Consider the following 6,949-nt stretch of genomic DNA (forward strand, 5'->3'; position numbering starts at 1 on the left):
ACCATAAACGGTTGGCTGCTCAGATTTCAGTGCACGGCTTTTGTCGTTTGAGAGCAACCCACCTCGAAGCCTTTGAGAGAAAATTCCTAGTGAGGAGAAAAGCCCTAACCACCCAGAGCCAGAGCTAATTGGGCATCACTTAGGTCTTCTTGTTTGTGTGATCTGAAGACTTATTACACTTGAGGACTGTGAATCCTCCAGACGGTTAGGCGTCGCGTTCAGAGCATCCAAGAGACATTGTGGATTGCCAGTGAACGAAGTTTGTGAAGGTTTGGGAGTCTACCTTGAAGACTTACCAGAGTGATTGGGCGAGGACTAAGTGACCTTAGCTCAAGGAGAATACGGTGAGGACTTGGTGTCCTGAACTGTGTGTTCAGGACTGGGTGTCCGGGACTGTGTGTCCAAAGGTTTAAATACCTAGCCGCTCCAACCAGACGTACAGTTGTCACAGCAACTGGAACTGGTCCAACATATCATTGTCTTCAACGAATCACTGGTTTCATCTTCACTTCCTTTTCTTACTGTTACACATTGTGAAGCCATTGCATGCTTGCTTTATCTTTTGTCTTCACAACGTGAGTGTATGATCTGTTTGGCTTCATAACTTCTTCCTACCTGATCCTTATTACACCGCAGTTGTTTGTCATTGTGCTTTCACTCCATTGAATACATGACCATGGCTGGCCTAGTGTAATCTAACTTCCGCTGCATAGTAATAGGCATAATCTTCGCTGTTTGTCTTCATAACTCTCACGTTTTGAAGACTTTCATAAAAATCGCCTATTCACCCCCCCTCTAGTCGATATAACGCACTTTCAGTATGGAGGAGTAGGATTGGCCGGTGCCTCCGCCGGCGCCCCCAGGAGCCCCCCAGCACGCTGGGTTTGGGCTGGGTTTGCTGGCGCTAGCATGGGGTCTTGGGGGCTCTTGGGGGGCATGGCTGGGCTGTTTTTTGCCCCTTTTACGGTGTTGGCGCAGAGAAAGTGGCCCTGGGGGTGGCACTTGGAGGGGCGGCTGGAGATGCTCTTATACTTTAAGATTATATCGTCAAAAGTCAATTGTTATAATTATTGGGGAACGTAGCAGAAATTTAAAATTTTCTACGCATTACCAAGATCAATCTATGGAGTCATCTAGCAACGAGGGGGAGAGAGTGCATCTACATACCCTTGTAGATCGCTAAGCGGAAGCGTTCAAGTGAACGGGGTTGATGGAGTCGTACTCGTCGTGATCCAAATCACCGATGATCCTAGTGCTGAACGGACGGCACCTTCGCGTTCAACACACGTACAGCCCGGTGACGTCTCCTACACCTTGATCCAGCAAGGGGAGAAGGAGAGGTTGGGGAAGACTCCATCCAGCAGCAGCACGATGGCGTGGTGGTGGTGGAGGAGCGCGGGACTCCAGCAGGGCTTCGCCAAGCACTACGAGAGACAAGGAGGGAGAGGGGTAGGGCTGCGCCAACAGGGGAGGAACTTCATGTGTTGTGCTGCCCCTTTGCCTCCACTATATATAGGGGGAGAGGGAGGGCTGCGCCCCCACCTAGGGTTTCCTCCCTAGGGGTGGCGGCAGCCCTAGATCCCATCTAGGGTGGCGGCCACAAAAGGGGAGAGGGGGAGGCGCACCTGAGGTGGGCCTTAGGGCCCATCTACCCTAGGGTTTGCCCCCCTCCCCTCTTGGAGGCGCCTTGGGCCTTGGTGGGAGGCGCCCCAGCCCACCTAGGGGCTGGTCCCTTCCCACTATTGGCCCATGTAGGCCTCCGGGGCTGGTGGCCCCACCCGGTGGACCCCCGGACCCCTCCGGTGATGCCCGAAACACTTCCGGTGGCCAAAACCATACTTCCTATATATTAATCTTTACCTCCATACCATTCCGGAACTCCTCGTGATGTCCGGGATCTCATCCGGGACTCCGGACAACATTCGGTAACCGCATACATACTTTCCCTATAACCCTAGCGTCATCGAACCTTAAGTGTGTAGACCCTACGGGTTCGGGAGTCATGCAGACATGACCGAGACAACTCTCCGGTCAATAACCAACAACGGGATCTGGATACCCATGTTGGCTCCCACATGCTCCACGATGATCTCATCGGATGAACCACGATGTCAAGGACTTAATCAATCCCGTATACAATTCCCTTTGTCTAGCGGTACGATACTTGCCCGAGATTCGATCGTCGGTATCCCGATACCTTGTTCAATCTCGTTACCAGCAAGTCTCTTTTACTCGTTCCGTAACACATCATCCCGTGATCAACTCCTTGATCACATTGTGCACATTATGATGATGTCCTACCGAGTGGGCCCAGAGATACCTCTCCGTTTACACGGAGTGACAAATCCCAGTCTCGATTCGTGCCAACCCAACAGACACTTTCGGAGATACCTGTAGTGTACCTTTATAGCCACCCGGTTACGTTGTGACATTTGGCACACCCAAAGCACTCCTACGGTATCCGGGAGTTGCACAATCTCATGGTCTAAGGAAATGATACTTGACATTAGAAAAGCTCTAGCATACGAACTACACGATCTTTGTGCTAGGCTTAGGATTGGGTCTTGTCCATTACATCATTATCCTAATGATGTGATCCCGTTATCAACGACATCCAATGTCCATGGTCGGGAAACCGTAACCATCTATTGATCAACGAGCTAGTCAACTAGAGGCTTACTAGGGACATAGTGTTGTCTATGTATCCACACATGTATCTGAGTTTCCTATCAATACAATTCTAGCATGGATAATAAACGATTATCATGAACAAGGAAATATAATAATAACCAATTTATTATTGCCTCTAGGGCATATTTCCAACAATAATACAGAATGTTAAGTGTGTTTTAGTTCGTTAGACCATGAGAGTATCGTAGTCACTTATCATACGGTGGGTTATGGGGGTCGCTCAAACTTCATCTATAACACGGTGATCATAACGACAACTTACAGGTTTATCGGAAAGTTTGACAAGGGACTAGATAGCTCGAGAGTGGAATTGCTCCTCCGACGATGGAGAGATATTCTTAGGGCCCTCCCGGTGTGACGGCATCTCTCATCATCTGGCCAGACTCATGTGACTATTTCATGGGGATGCCGGAACATGTCAACGAGAAAGAAGAACAAAACCAGTAATGAGGACACCGGTATAGTGAGCATGTGTATGACTCAAAAGGATACCGATACATCTCACCTCAGGTTTTTAAAGTATCACGAAGCAAAGGGAATATCACATGATAACCAAATGTTCACTCGTATGTCATTTGTGTACTCATAGGGATCGATATGGATGTCCACGGTTCGGCTATCAGTCATTGAACAAAGGGGTTTTGTTCATCTCTATGTTTTAGCGAACCTACAGGGTCAAAAGCTTAAGGTAATCACAATTTTCTGAGTGTTAGTAGTGTTGGAGAACGTTGCAGAAAATTAAAATTTTTCCTACGGTTTCACCAAGATCCATCTATGAGTTCATCTAAGCAACGAGTCAAGGGAGAGAGTTTACATCTACATACCACTTGTAGATCACGAGCGGAAGCTTGCCAAGGAGATGGCGATGATGGAGTTGTACTCGAACGTGATTCGGATCACCGATGTCCTAGTGCTGAACGGACAGCACCTCCACGTTCAACACACGTACGGGACGGGAGACGTCTCCTCCGTCTTGATCCAGCAAGGAGGAAGGAGAGGTTGAGGAAGGCAGCTCCAACGGCAGCACGACGGCGTGGTGCAGTTGACGCGGCAGTATTCCGACAGGGCTTCGCCAAGCACGTACGGAGGAGGAGATGTGTTGGGGAGGGGAGGGGCTGCGCCTTGAGTATTGGTGTCTTGCAGCCCTCCCCTCACCCCTCTATATATAGGGGAAAGGGCAAGGGGGGCCGGCCCTCTAGGGAAAACCCTAGGGGGGGCGGCAGCCAAGGGGTGGGGGGCTTGCCCCCCAAGCAAAGGGGGTGCGCCCCCTTTAGGGTTCCCCCCCACCCCTAGGCGCATGGGCCCAAGGAGGGGGGTGCGCCAAGCCCACTAGGGGCTGGCTGCTATACCCACGCAGCCCAAGTGGCCCCCCGGGAGGGGTGGCCCTGTGACGCCCCCGATTCAATCGTACACTAATCATGCACGCAAATGTGTACGATCAAGATCAGGGACTCACGGGAAGATATCACAACACAACTCTACAAATAAAATAAGTCATACAAGCATCATAATACAAGCCAGGGGCCTCGAGGGCTCGAATACAAGTGCTCGATCATAGACGAGTCAGCGGAAGCAACAATATCTGAGTACAGACATAAGTTAACAAGTTGCCATAAGATGGCTAGCACAAACTGGGATACAGATCGAAAGAGGCGTAGGCCTCCTGCCTGGGATCCTCCTAACTACTCTTGGTCGACATCAGCGGCCTGCACGTAGTAGTAGGCACCTCCAGTGTAGTAGGAATCATCGCCGACGGTGGCGTCTGGCTCCTGGACTCCAGCATCTGGTTGCGACAACCAGAAAGAAAGGAAAGGGGGAAAAGGGGGGGAAAGCAACCGTGAGTACTCATCCAAAGTACTCGCAAGCAAGGAGCTACACTACATATGCATGGTTATATGTGTAAAGGGCCATATCAGTGGACTGAACTGCAGAATGCCAGAATAAGAGGGGGATAGCTAATCCTGTCGAAGACTACGCTTCTGGTCACCTTCGTCTTGCAGCATGTAGAATAAAGTAGATTGAAGTCCTCCAAGTAGCATCTCCAAGTAACATCTCCAAATAGCATCTCATAGCATAATCCTACCCGGCGATCCCCTCCTCATATCCCTGAGGTAGAGCGACCACCGGTTGTATCTGGCACTTGGAAGGGTGTGTTTTATTAAGTATTCGGTTCTAGTTGTCATAAGGTCAAGGTACAACTCCAAGTCGTCCTGTTACCGAAGATCACGGCTATTCGAATAGATTAACTTCCCTGCAGGGGTGCACCACATAGCCCAACACGCTCGATCCCATTTGGCCGGACACACTTTCTTGGGTCATGCCCGGCCTCGGAAGATCAACACGTCGCAGCCCCACCTAGGCAAAACAGAGAGGCCAGCACGCCGGTCTAAACCTAAGCGCGCAGGGGTCTGGGCCCATCGCCCTGAGCACACCTGCACGTTGCGAGGGCGGCCGAAAGCAGACCTAGCCTAGTGGCGTTCCAGTCCAATTCGGCGCGCGCCGCTCCGTCGCTGACGTCTGAAGTGCTTCGGCTGATACCACGACGTCGGGATACCCATAACTACTCCCACGTAGATGGTTAGTGCGTATAGGCTCGTAGCCAGACTCAGATCAAATACCAAGATCTCGTTAAGCGTGTTAAGTATCCGCGAACGCCGAACAGGACCAGGCCCACCTGTCTCCTAGGTGGTCTCAACCTGCCCTGTCGCTCCGCCACAAGTAACAGTTGGGGGCCGTCGGGAACCCAGGCCCACCTCTACCGGGGTGGAGCCACCTGTCCCTTCAGCCCCCAACTCCGAACAGTATCACAGGTAATGTAACAGTGTAAAGTATATAGTATATGCCCGTGATCACCTCCCGAAGTGATCACAGCCCAGTAGTATAGCATGGCAGACGGACAAGAGTGTAGGGCCACTGATGGAACACTAGCATCCTATACTAAGCATTTAGGATTGCGGGTAAGGTATCAATGACTGTAGCAGCAATGACAGGCTATGCATCAGAATAGGATTAACGGAAAGCAGTAACATGCTACACTACTCTAATGCAAGCAGTATAGAGAAGAGTAGGCGATATCTGGTGATCAAGGGGGGGCTTGCCTGGTTGCTCAGACAAGGAGGGGTCGTCGATGACGTAGTCGTACTCGGTGGCATCAGCGTCGGTCTCGTAGTCTACCGGAGAGAAGAGGGGGAAGAAATAATGAATACAGAGCAAACAAAGCATCACAAAATATAACAAGGCAATACGCGGTGTTCGGTGTGCCCTAACGCGGTAGTAGGTGATACCGGTGAAGGGGGGAAAACATCCGGGAAAGTATTCCCGGTGTTTCGTGTTTTCGGGCAGAGGGGCCGGAGGGGGAAAGTTGCGGGTTCGATAGGTTAGAGGGGTGTGGCGGACGAACGGACTGCGTATCCGGACTCGTCTCTTCGTTCTGAGCAACTTTCATGTTGAAAATATTTTAATCCGAGTTACGGATTAAAAGATATGATTTTCTAAAGATTTTATTAATTTCTGGAATTTAATTAATTATTTAATTAATTCGAAAAATGGAATTATGACATCAGCATGATGTCATGCTGACGTCAGCAGTCAACAGGGGTTGACTGGTCAAACTTCATCTTACACGTGGGTCCCACTTGTCATAGTCACAGTTTAACTAAACATAATTAATTAGTTAATTAATTATTAGGTTATCTAATCGGAGTTAATCAGGTTAATTTAACATATCTAATTAAGTTAATTAATTTTCAAATTAATTAATTATTAATTGTCTTTAGTCATTTTATATTCTTTTTTTTTGTTCTAACAGGGGCGGACCCACTAGTCATACCCACAGGGGGGGTTAGCCCTTAAACTAATCTGGGGGTTATCCCCACTAATCCAACAGGGTTCGGCCGGCTCGCTCAACAGAGCCCCTGGTGGGGGGTGCTGCCGGCGATGGCGCGCGGGTAGGCGGGTTTACGGGCGCGGGTGAGGCTGCCCGTTTGGGCGCCCGCCCAGACCAGTGGAGGCGCCGGGGCGTCGTAGCCGACGGCGAGGTGCGTCGGGCAGCAAGGGGGCGAGCGCGACTGTGGTGCGGCACACACGTAGGGACAGAGGCGCGCCTCGGGCGGACGTGCGCGCGCGAGGGCACGGCCAGGTCGTGCGCGGAGCGGGGGCACCGGGCGCGGCAACGGGAGGACGCGGACGGCGGTTACGACAACGAGATGGAGGGGGGAGGTGGGGGTCGTCGGAGGGGCTCACAGCGGAGCGTAGGGGC

Source organism: Triticum aestivum, chromosome 4A (assembly GCF_018294505.1).
Source record: "Triticum aestivum cultivar Chinese Spring chromosome 4A, IWGSC CS RefSeq v2.1, whole genome shotgun sequence".
Lineage (NCBI taxonomy): Eukaryota > Viridiplantae > Streptophyta > Magnoliopsida > Poales > Poaceae > Triticum > Triticum aestivum.